Genomic DNA, 10314 nt, shown 5'->3' with positions numbered 1-10314 from the left:
CAGCTTCCCGGAAAACTGCCTTTGTGAGTCACCCTCCACCAGCACAACAACGGATGTGCTAGGTCCTGGCAGAAGATCAGTGACGGAGTCCTTGTTGAAGCCCGAAACACTGTTGGGGTCTCTCATGCCCCCAAGTTCCCCAGCAGATCTGTGAGCAAGGATTCGGGTCCCCTTCTCCCGCCGCCTCCCAGCTCATCCTCTCCAGCAGGCCTTGCACAGGGCTGTGCCATCTGGCTCTTTTGTACAGGCCCGGCAGCTCCTGCAACACTCCCAGCTGGACTCCTGAGACCTCCAGGCACTGGTGCCATCACCAAAACCACTCCCAGGCCGGTCGTTGGAGCATTAGACGCCAGGGTCTAAACAGACCCACCCACATCCTTGGTGGGCATGTTGATGAGTGGGGCAGCAGCGGCTTCTCCAAAACACCTTCCACGGGCCAGACATTCTCCTGCTTGTGCTTCCAACGCACAACATTATGGAGGTTGTGATGGACAAAGGAACCTTTTGTGAAGCAAGTTCTTGGTCCCCTCCTGGGTGAAACTTCATCCATTCATTTCCACTCTCATTTCTACTTCCATGGCACATCCATCAAAATGAAGGCTGGTGGTGGGCTTTTGACCCCCTGCTCTCTGTGATACAGACTGTTAAGAAGCAAGCAAAGAGACCAATCAACGATCACAAATGCTGTTAGGTTACACCTTATTTTACCTAAAACAAAGATCTTTCCTGGTTCCTTTGTATGTTTGTTTACAACTTGGATTTATCCCAAAATAGAGATTGTCTTACTTGTAAACTTGGGTGGGACTGGCTCAGGATAGACTGAGCTATTTGTCCTACACCATCCCTACTGCCCCACCCAGGGGTGGTCCTTGTACTCAATAAAAATGGCAGTTCTGGTAGGCCACGCACTCTCCATATGAGGTAGAAGACTGCCAGACTACATGTGTTTTACCCTCATCCTGGTTTGATTATTTCATGTGCGACCCTGATTCACACTTGTTCACCTGGGGCTAGAGAAACTGCACGTGGGGATACAGCACATGAAATCATTTTACAAAGTGCCAAAGCCTATCAGGGCAGATGGCCGATAAGAATGGCATAACATGCCTCATTCTCAGTAGGTGTGGGCCCGGCTGCTACTGCCGCCCAGACAAGTGAATGTGGCCACATTGACCCACAGGTCATGCTTCCATCACAGTAGGCGTGTTGCTGTGGTGACAATGGGACCTGTGACATGAAAAAAAAAAAAAAAAGAATGGCATAACAGGCCTGAAAATGGAAGAAGATAGAAGAATGAAAATTATACTAGGTATGTCAGCCTCCATGCAATGAAGAAAAGGTTGGTTCATTGCTATAAGGGAGGGAAAGAGACAATAAAAGGATGGGAGAAAGCTACACAGGGCCAGGTGTTTGCACAGGGGTTTAATCCCCAGCAATCCATATGGTCCCCCAAGCCCACAGGGAGAGATCCCTGAGCATTGTGGGCGTGGCCCAACAAAAAAGAAAAAAAGAGTGAGAATGTGACAGTAACCAACAGTCACTTGTCCTCCTACTCAGGACTAAAGAGTAGAAAGAATAGCAGCGCCTAGGAGAAGAACCCCGAGTGAGAAACCCGAAGGACGAAATGTCAATGACCTATCCAGTCACTCCATTCCAGCCAACTTTCTATAAAAGGATGCTGGGCCCGGAGAAATAGCACAGCGGCGTTTGGCTTGCAAGCAGCCTATCCAGGACCAAAGGTGGTTGGTTCGAATCCCGGTGTCCCATATGGTCCCCCGTGCCTGCCAGGAGCTATTTCTGAGCAGACAGATAGGAGTAACCCCTGAGCACCGCCGGGTGTGGCCCAAAAACCAAAAAAAAAAAAAAAAAAGATGCAAAAACAGCCTCAAATTTTCTGCAGTTTTCCAGAAGTATCTGGAGAAACCTATATTTTTATATTTGGTGCTCATGGGACCATATGTGGTGCTGAGGATCAACTCAGGGTCACCTGGACGCAAGTCAAGTGTTTTAACTCTAAACTATCTCTTCAGTCTTCAGAGAAATTTCCTTAATTTGAACATACTTATACACAATGAATATAGTCTGTTAGTAACACTGAGAAGATAGCTGAAAGAATAAAAAACTAAATGAGGGGCCAGAGTGGTGGTGCAAGTGGTAGGGTGTTTGTCTTGCACATGCTAACCTAGGACAGACTGCGGTTTGATCCCTGGCATCCCATATGGTCCCCCAAGCAAGGAGCAACTTCTTAGCACATAGCCAGAAGTAAACTCTGCGTATCACCAAGTGTGGCCCAAAAACAAAACAAAACAAAAACTGAACAAAACAAAAATTGAACTAAATTAACTTAAAACAGTTATCTTTATTTATTGATTGGCTTGGGGGCCATACCCAGCAGTACTCAGGGCTTACCTCTTGCTCTGTGCTCAGAGATCACTCATGCCAGGACTCAGAAAACTATATGGGTGCCAGAGATCAAACCTGAATCAGCCACATGCAAGGAAAAGTGCCCTTCCTACTCCAGCTCAAAATAGTTATCATTTTGATGTGAAATTTTAATTGAATCACCATGAGATACAGTTATAAAGTTGTTCATGACTGCGTTGCAGTCATCCAATGTCCAACATCCTTCACCAGTACACATTTCCTGCCACCAATGTCCCCAGTTTCCTTCTCTCCTTCACCCCTGCCTGCCTCTATAGCATCTCTCTCTCCCCTCTCTCCCCTCTCTCTCTCCCCTCTCTCTCCCTTCTCTCTCCCCTCTCTCTCCTCTCTCTCCTCTCTCTCTCCCCTCTCTCTCCCCTCTCTCTCCCCTCTCTCTCTCCCCTCTCTCTCCTCTCTCTCTCCCCTCTCTCTCCCCTCTCTCTCCCCTCTCTCTCCTCTCTCTCCTCTCTCTCTTCTCTCTCTGTCCCCTCTCTTCTCTCTCTCTCCTCTCTCTCTCTCATACACACACACTTGTTCTCTCTCTCTCCCTTTTCTTTCTCTCTCTCACTTGCTTTTTTTTTAAACACTGTGGTTTACAATATTGTTACTGACAGAGTACCATGCATATGCATATCACTTTATATACATATCACTATCTCCTTTCAGCACTCAGGTTGTTGGTGTTTTTTTGGTTTGTTTTTGATTTTTTTTTCCTTTTTGGGCCACACCCAATGACACTCAGGGGTTACTCCTGGCTATGCGCTCAGATATCGCTCCTGGCTTGGAGGACCATATGGGATCAAACCGAGGTCCGTCCTGGATCAGCCACATGCAAGGCAAATGCCCTATCACTGTGCTATCACTCCGGCCCCAAGTACTCAGTTCTTGTCTAGAGTGCTCATTTCCAACTCTCATTGTCACAGTGGTCCCTTCTCTGCCCTGTCTGCACTCTCTTGCTCTTTGTGGTAAGCCTCCTACCATGGAGCAAGTTCTCCTGGCCCTTGTTTCTATTGTCTCTGGATACTATTACTATACTATCTTTTTTTAAATGGTTATCTTTAAAGAGAAAGCATAAAAAACATTATGACACACTCTGTTCTGAGGTAGGCCACCTTCCAGACTTTCTCTTTTATTTATATTTGGGGGGGGGTTGGGCTTCCTTCTCTCTCTCTCTCTCTCTCTCTCTCTCTCTTCCCTTCTCCCTCCTTTTTTCTCTTTCTCATCCTACATCCTCCTGATAATTAGTATCTCTCTCAATAAAATTATTTTACTTCATTAATAAAAAGATAGCAAGCATATATTTTGGGAGAGAAAGAAAGAAAGAGAAAGAAAGGAAGGAAAAGAGGAGAAAGAAAGAAAGAAAAAGAAAGAAAGAAAGAAAGAAAGAAAGAAAGAAAGAAAGAAAGAAAGAAAGAAAGAAAGAAAGAAAGAAAGAAAGAAAGAAAGAAGGAAGGAAGGAAGGAAGGAAGGAAGGAAGGAAGGAAGGAAGGAAGGAAGGAAGGAAGGAAGGAAGGAAGGAAGGAAGGAAGGAAGGAAGGAAGGAAGGAAGGAAGGAAGGAAGGGGCTGGTGCGGTAGCGCTAGAGGTAAGGTTTCTGCCTTGCCAGCAATAGCCTAGGACGGACCACGGTTCGATCCCCCGGCGTCCCATATGGTTCCCCAAGCCAGGAGTGTCTTCTGAGCGCATAGCCAGGAGTAATCCCTCCGCATCAAATGGGTGTGGCCGGAAGAAAAAAAAAAGAAGGAAGGAAGGAAGGAAGGAAGGAAGGAAGGAAGGAAGGAAGGAAGGAAGGAAGGAAGGAAGGAAGGAAGGAAGGAAGGAAGGAAGGAAGGAAGGAAGGAAGGAAGGAAGGAAGGAAGGAAGGAAGGAAGGAAGACATTTTTCCTTTGTTTACTTTCCACAAAGCTGTTCTAACATCTAAGTCAACAGAATGGGGGTCACCAAAAATTACATAATCTTCCCAGGACAAAAATAAATTTTTGATAAATTAAAAACATTTGTGATTTAAACCTGTGAGTTAGGGCCTGAGCAATAGCACAGCAGTAGTAGTCTTACATGCGGCCAACTGCATGAGTGGTTCAATCCCCGGTATCCCATATGGTCCCCCAAGTCTGCCAGGAGCGATTTCTGAGCACAGAATCAGGAGTAACTCCTGAGGGCAGCCAGTTGTTGTCCAAAACCAAATAAATAAATCTGTGATTTATGGGTCCCGAGCAATAGCACAGCGAGTAAGGGCATTTGCCTTGCACACGGCTAAATCTAGGTTCAATCCCAGGCATCTCATATGGTCCCAAGAGCCTGCCAGGAGTGATTTCGGAACACGAAGCAAGGAGGAGTAATTCCTGAATGCCGCTGGATGTGTCCAAAAAATAACAAACAAAAATCTGTGATTTAATTCCATTTCGGGATTCAGAATCTCTTCACTAAACTGCAGGCTTGTATGGCTGTTCAGAATAAAACCCAAGAACACAACATGAGAAAATCCCTACTGCAGGCTGTACACCTCCAAATCGAATGGTCTTCTAAGAGATATCTCTGCCCAATGAACATCTCTGCATGGACCGTCTGCAATTGGAATAGAATCTGTTCTAAGCATTGCTCGTCTTGATTAAAGACGAGGTTTGCACGGCTTGTCCACTAGAGGCTGCTGGAGGCCACTCTGGGCAAAGCGAAGGCTAAGGAAGGCGGAGCAGGACGCAGATCACGGTTACTACCCGCTATATCCAGCAGAGGACACTCGAACCCCACGGATCTCGGCTCCGCCGCCTCTCTGAGCCTTTCAATCCGGGGGCATCATCATCCTCAGACTTTTCTCACTGTAAGCCTATTGGGCTGTCAAAGGAGGAGCCTCAACATTCACGTGCCGCCCAAGTACCTTCCATCGCTGTTTCTCCTGGCTCTGCATTCAGGAATCACTGCTGGCACTGCTCAGGGGAGCATATGGGATTCCGGGGACCGAACCCGGGTATGCCACATATAAAGCAAATGTCCTCCCCACTGTGCTATTGCTCTGATCCCCATAGCTAAGAAATTTTTATGAGACCAGAGAACTCTATTTGGAATTATCATGGCACCCAGAATGAAGACAACAATTTTAAAGCACTTTGATTTCTTGGCTTTGTTTTGGATTTGGGGTCTCACTTGAGGAATAATTTCTTCTGAGGCTGAATACAAGATATTCCCTTAACTAACCCTCTTCAATCTAACCTAACTTAATCTAACTGTGTGCTTATTGTTTTGTTTGGCGGGCATACCCAGCAATGTTCAGGGGTCATTCCTGATTGCTACATTCAGAAATTAATCTTAATGGTCTCAGGGAACATGTGGGGTGCAATGTTGAATCCAGGTTGATCGCACGCAAGACAACTCCAGCCCCTCCCAACAGTTCTGGTTTTATTTTGTCTTGTTTGAGGGATCATACCTAGTGCTGTCCAGGAGTTACTCTCAGCTCTGTATTCAGGAGTGACTTCTACCTGTGTTCAGGAAACAACTAGTGCTGCTGGGTTACAAACATCCTTGCACAAACATCAGGAGGCAAGATCCTCACTCCCTGAGCTGTGCCTCCCAGATTGCCTTGTTTGTTATTTTGTCTTACTATCCACATAACCCAGTTTTGCAAGTATTAGAGAAGTTTGTTAAGGTTTATATTTTTTTTTGTTTTAACTATTAATTGATTGGTTTTTGGACCACACCAGGTGATGCTCAGGGTTACTCCTGGTCGCTCCTGGCAGGTTTGGGGGACCATATGGGATGCCAGGGATAAAACTCAGATTTGTCCTGGATCATTCACATGCAAGGCAAATGCCCTTTTGCTGTGCTATCTTCTCCAGACCCTAAGGGTTATATTTGTAACCCATAAAAAAAAAAAGCATGTGCTGAAACCAGGGCAGTAACCCAATGACAGAATGTTGCCTCACCTCTGTAAGGTTCTGGGTTTGATCATCAGCACTCAAAGCATTTAGAAAGCAATCACATGGGTAGATCCCAGTGGCAGATGCACAGAAATTGTGTTGCACCCCTTACCCACGATTTCCAGCATTGCAGGATCAAATTCCATCATTGTACCATCAATTTCAAGTTTGAGCCACTGAAATGACCTCTTGAGCAATTCTGGCTCAACTGCCATTTCTTTGACATAAGGCTAAGTCCATCCCAGTATCTTAAATCAAATGTTATTTCTTTTAAGCCTGGGGATGTTTTCAGTAGGACCACTAAAAGCTCATCGCTGGTCACATACATGCCCTCCCAGTGACCAGTAAGGCTGACAGCCATCTGCAATGCATGGAAAAGGTTCTTTTTAATCAAGTGAAGTAGAACTGTTGAATATAGGGTTTTGCTTGTTTGTTTGTTTGCTTGCTTGTTGTTAGTTGGTTAGTTTTGTTTTGTTTTGTTTTGTTTTGAGGACACTGCCAATAGCTCTTAGGAGCTACTCCTGACTCTGTGCTCAGTAATTACTTGACTTGGGGGACAATATAGGATGCTGGGAATAGAACTTGGGTCAGCCAAGTACAAGGCAAATGCCCTACCTGCAGTGCTATCACTCCTGCCCCAGAACTGTCAATTATGTGCCTGCAATCAAAGCTCCAAGCTCAGTTGTTCTCAACTCAGACCCTTCTCTCTCCTTACTGCCATTTCCTTCAAGTTTCTTCTTGAAAACTGCTTTATTTTCCCTGAAACATCTCTAGCCAGCAGCAGACGCTCCCTGGCCAAGGTCTTTTTTCTGTTTTCCACCTCAGTGAGCTTCTGGAATTAAGATGTCTATGAAAGGCACCCTTTCTCGTTAATTATTCTGGGATGGAACATCAGAGAAAGTGCAGAGAGTACTCAGCAATGACTTTCTCCAAACCTGGCCCAGCTTCCCTAGGGCAGAGCTGTCCTTACTGCCTTCTGCAACTTTCAGCCTGAGAAGACCTCTAGTTTATTGAGAGAGCATCTTCGAGTTCTTTGTGCTCTCTGGCATTTTGATTGCAGTTAAATGTGCAGGCAGGCAGCTGCATGGCTTGGAGTGTTATGTGTGTGCTTTACACGCCAGAGTACCAAGTTTAATCCCCAACACAGGGGCTGGAGAGAGCAAGGTGATATGGTACTTGCCTTGCACATGGCCAGCACAAATTCAATCTCCAGTATACCCAACGGTCCCCTGAGTACCACCACAAGTGATCCCTGAGTGCAGAACCAGGGGTTGCCACTGAGGCCCCACAAAAAATAAAAACAAAGAATTCTAGGGTCAGAGCGATAGCACAGCAGTAATAAAATAAAAATAAATAAATAAATAAATAAATAAATAAATAAACAAACAAAAAAGGAATTCCTGGAACAAGATGATTTCCTGAGCATCACTGGAATCAGAGCCTTTAAGCACTAAGCCCAGAGTATCACGCTAACCCTGCCAAGCACTGCTGAGTATAAACCCCTCACAAAAAATAATATTAATGAGGATGAATTTGGGCTTTAGACCTCATCCATCTTCAGATGGATCCTTCCCAAGACTAGAGTTGCCTTTTCCATTTTCTGTTGCTTCCTACTTAGTTTCCAAAAGTCCTTGTATGTGTGTCCTTTTGCCTCTTCTGATGTCCTGGCCCCCAGCTGTCTTTTCTGCACCACACCTGGTGAATCTCAGGGGTGACTCCTGCCGAATGTGCTCAGAAATCGCACTGGGCTTGGGGACCCATATGGGATGCCAGGGAGCCAGGGATCAAAATAGGGTCACAGTGTGCAAGGCAAATGCCCTACCTTCTGTATTATAGCTCCAATCCCTGCTTTCTGATCTTTTTAGGAGCTATGACTCCATTGTTTCACAGATTAACTTCAACTTAATTTGTATCTACTCCTGAGCACTTATAATAACCAAGGTACAATGTTACCAAAAAAGTATTCCCACTTCCAAGAGTAATTTTTCTTTTTTTCTTTTTCCTCTTTTTTTTTTGGGGGTGGGGGGCACATTGGCCATACTCAGGAGTTACTCCTGACTCTGTGCTCAGAAATTGCTCCTGGAAGATTCAAGGGACCATCTGGATTGCAGGGGATTGAACCTGGATCCTGCCAAGTCATCTGCATGCAAGGCAAATGCCCTACCTACCACTGTGCTATCATTTTGACTCCCAAGAGTAATTTTACAACATACATACAAAATGAGTATGTGATTTGCAGAGAGAGAGAGAGAGAATCAAAGAGAGTGATGAAATCTCATTCTTTTTGATAAATGGTTCTAGTTTAGTCAGGTAGCCTTAAGAAAAAATTTTATTTTGATTTTTCCATTCACCATACAAAGAACAAAAGTTCATTCCAGGTGGAGTTTAGATCTAACTATAAAGCAATAAAGCCATGGGAAGATAACATAGAAAAAGATCATGAACTGCAGGATGGGAAATCATTTTTATACAAAAGGTCTCTCAACAGTTGACCTGGTTTGATCACCAGTCCCACATATGGTCCCACCAAAAGTGATACCTAATCAGCACCATGTGTGAACCCAAAACATATCTATCTATGAGACCTAAACACAAGTTACAAGATTTCTAGAAGAGTACATGAGAAATCATCTTCATGTTATTTGGCTTAGTTCTAAATATAACAGCAGGATACATAAAGTTAAAAGGTAATCAAAATAAACTCATGCTCAGAGATCACTCTGGTGGTACCTAAGGAACCATATGTAGTTAGCTGCATGCAGGGCAAACATCTTAACCTCTGTACTAACTTTAGATACTGCTCATTGCAGATTTATTACCTCAGTTTTCCACAGGTGGATTACTATGGTTATCTACAAAGTTGCCATGCTTCTGCAGGCTATTGAAGTAAGCTGCAAGTCTACCTGCTGCTCAGCTTGCAAGGGCCCAAGGCTGCCAGGTCTGCAGGGCTGCATGCTGCAGGTGCCCTCGGCTCAAAGGGGTCCGGGGTGCCCAGCTGCCGGGTGAGGCCTCGTGCCCACCCACGGATGCCAATTTGTAATGATTTCTGAGTGTAGAGCAAGGAGTAAGCACACTCAGTGATGCTCAGGACTTATTCCTGCTGTGCTCAGGGATCACTCCTGGCAGGGCTCGGGGGACAGTGAAGGATGTAGCAGATCGAACCCAGATTGGCCATATGCAAGGTAATCTCCTTATCCCCTAGAGCAAATGCAAATACATGTGAGCTGGGATATGATTGTGTTGTAAGGTAAAATCCAGAATGTAGTTATCAAGTACAAAAAAGCATGTTGAAATAGTACAGAAATTTTAGCATTTTTTTTCTGAGACAAACTCCAATTTCAGCTTCTTTAAAATCTCACTAGATTCAGGAGCCGGAGTAGTAACGCAAGGGGAAAGGCATCTGCCTTGCCCGCGCTAGCCTAGGAAGGACCGCAGTCTGATCCCCCGGTGTCCCAAATGGTCCCCCAAGCCAGGAGCGATTCCTGAGCGCATAGCCAGGAGTAATCCCTGAGCATCACCGGGCAAGGCCCAAATACCAAAAACAAAACAAAACAAAACAAAAAAACTCATTAGATTCTGGTTTTTTTTTTGGGAGTGGTCATGCCCATTAGCCCTTAGGAATTACTCCTTGCCCAGCACTCAGAAATCACACCTGGCTCGGGAGACCATATGAGATGCCGGAGATTGAACCCAGGTAAGCTGCTTGTAAGGCAAATGCCCTACCCACTATGCTATGGCTCTGGACTCTCATTAGATTCTCTTCTAGCTGCTTCTAACCAGCCACTTTGTTCAGTTTTTTTGTTCCTCTAGAAAGAAATGCAGGTTTTTCTCTGTCCCCCAGGAATAGGTCAAAGTGGAAAATCTTCCAATAAATCTGTCCTGTGCCAGTCCTGGCTATTTCCATGAAACCTAGACAGACTTACTTTTATCATTTTGACCCAATCAGTGAAATATAGAGTAGTTGAACAGATGATTTTATTTAT

The 10314-nt window shown here is 45.0% G+C and overlaps 1 non-coding gene across 1 annotated transcript; it reads left to right on the top strand.

The window, feature by feature from the left end:
- Positions 1-1104: 1104 nt before the first annotated feature.
- Positions 1105-1238, top strand: LOC125996862 (small nucleolar RNA SNORA1). Its single transcript, XR_007491525.1, has one exon. It is a non-coding gene; the product is annotated as a small nucleolar RNA SNORA1 (small nucleolar RNA).
- Positions 1239-10314: the final 9076 nt, after the last annotated feature.

Source organism: Suncus etruscus, chromosome 18, assembly GCF_024139225.1.
Source record: "Suncus etruscus isolate mSunEtr1 chromosome 18, mSunEtr1.pri.cur, whole genome shotgun sequence".
Taxonomy (NCBI): Eukaryota; Metazoa; Chordata; class Mammalia; order Eulipotyphla; family Soricidae; genus Suncus; species Suncus etruscus.
This window is presented reverse-complemented; position numbering and strand designations above follow the sequence as displayed.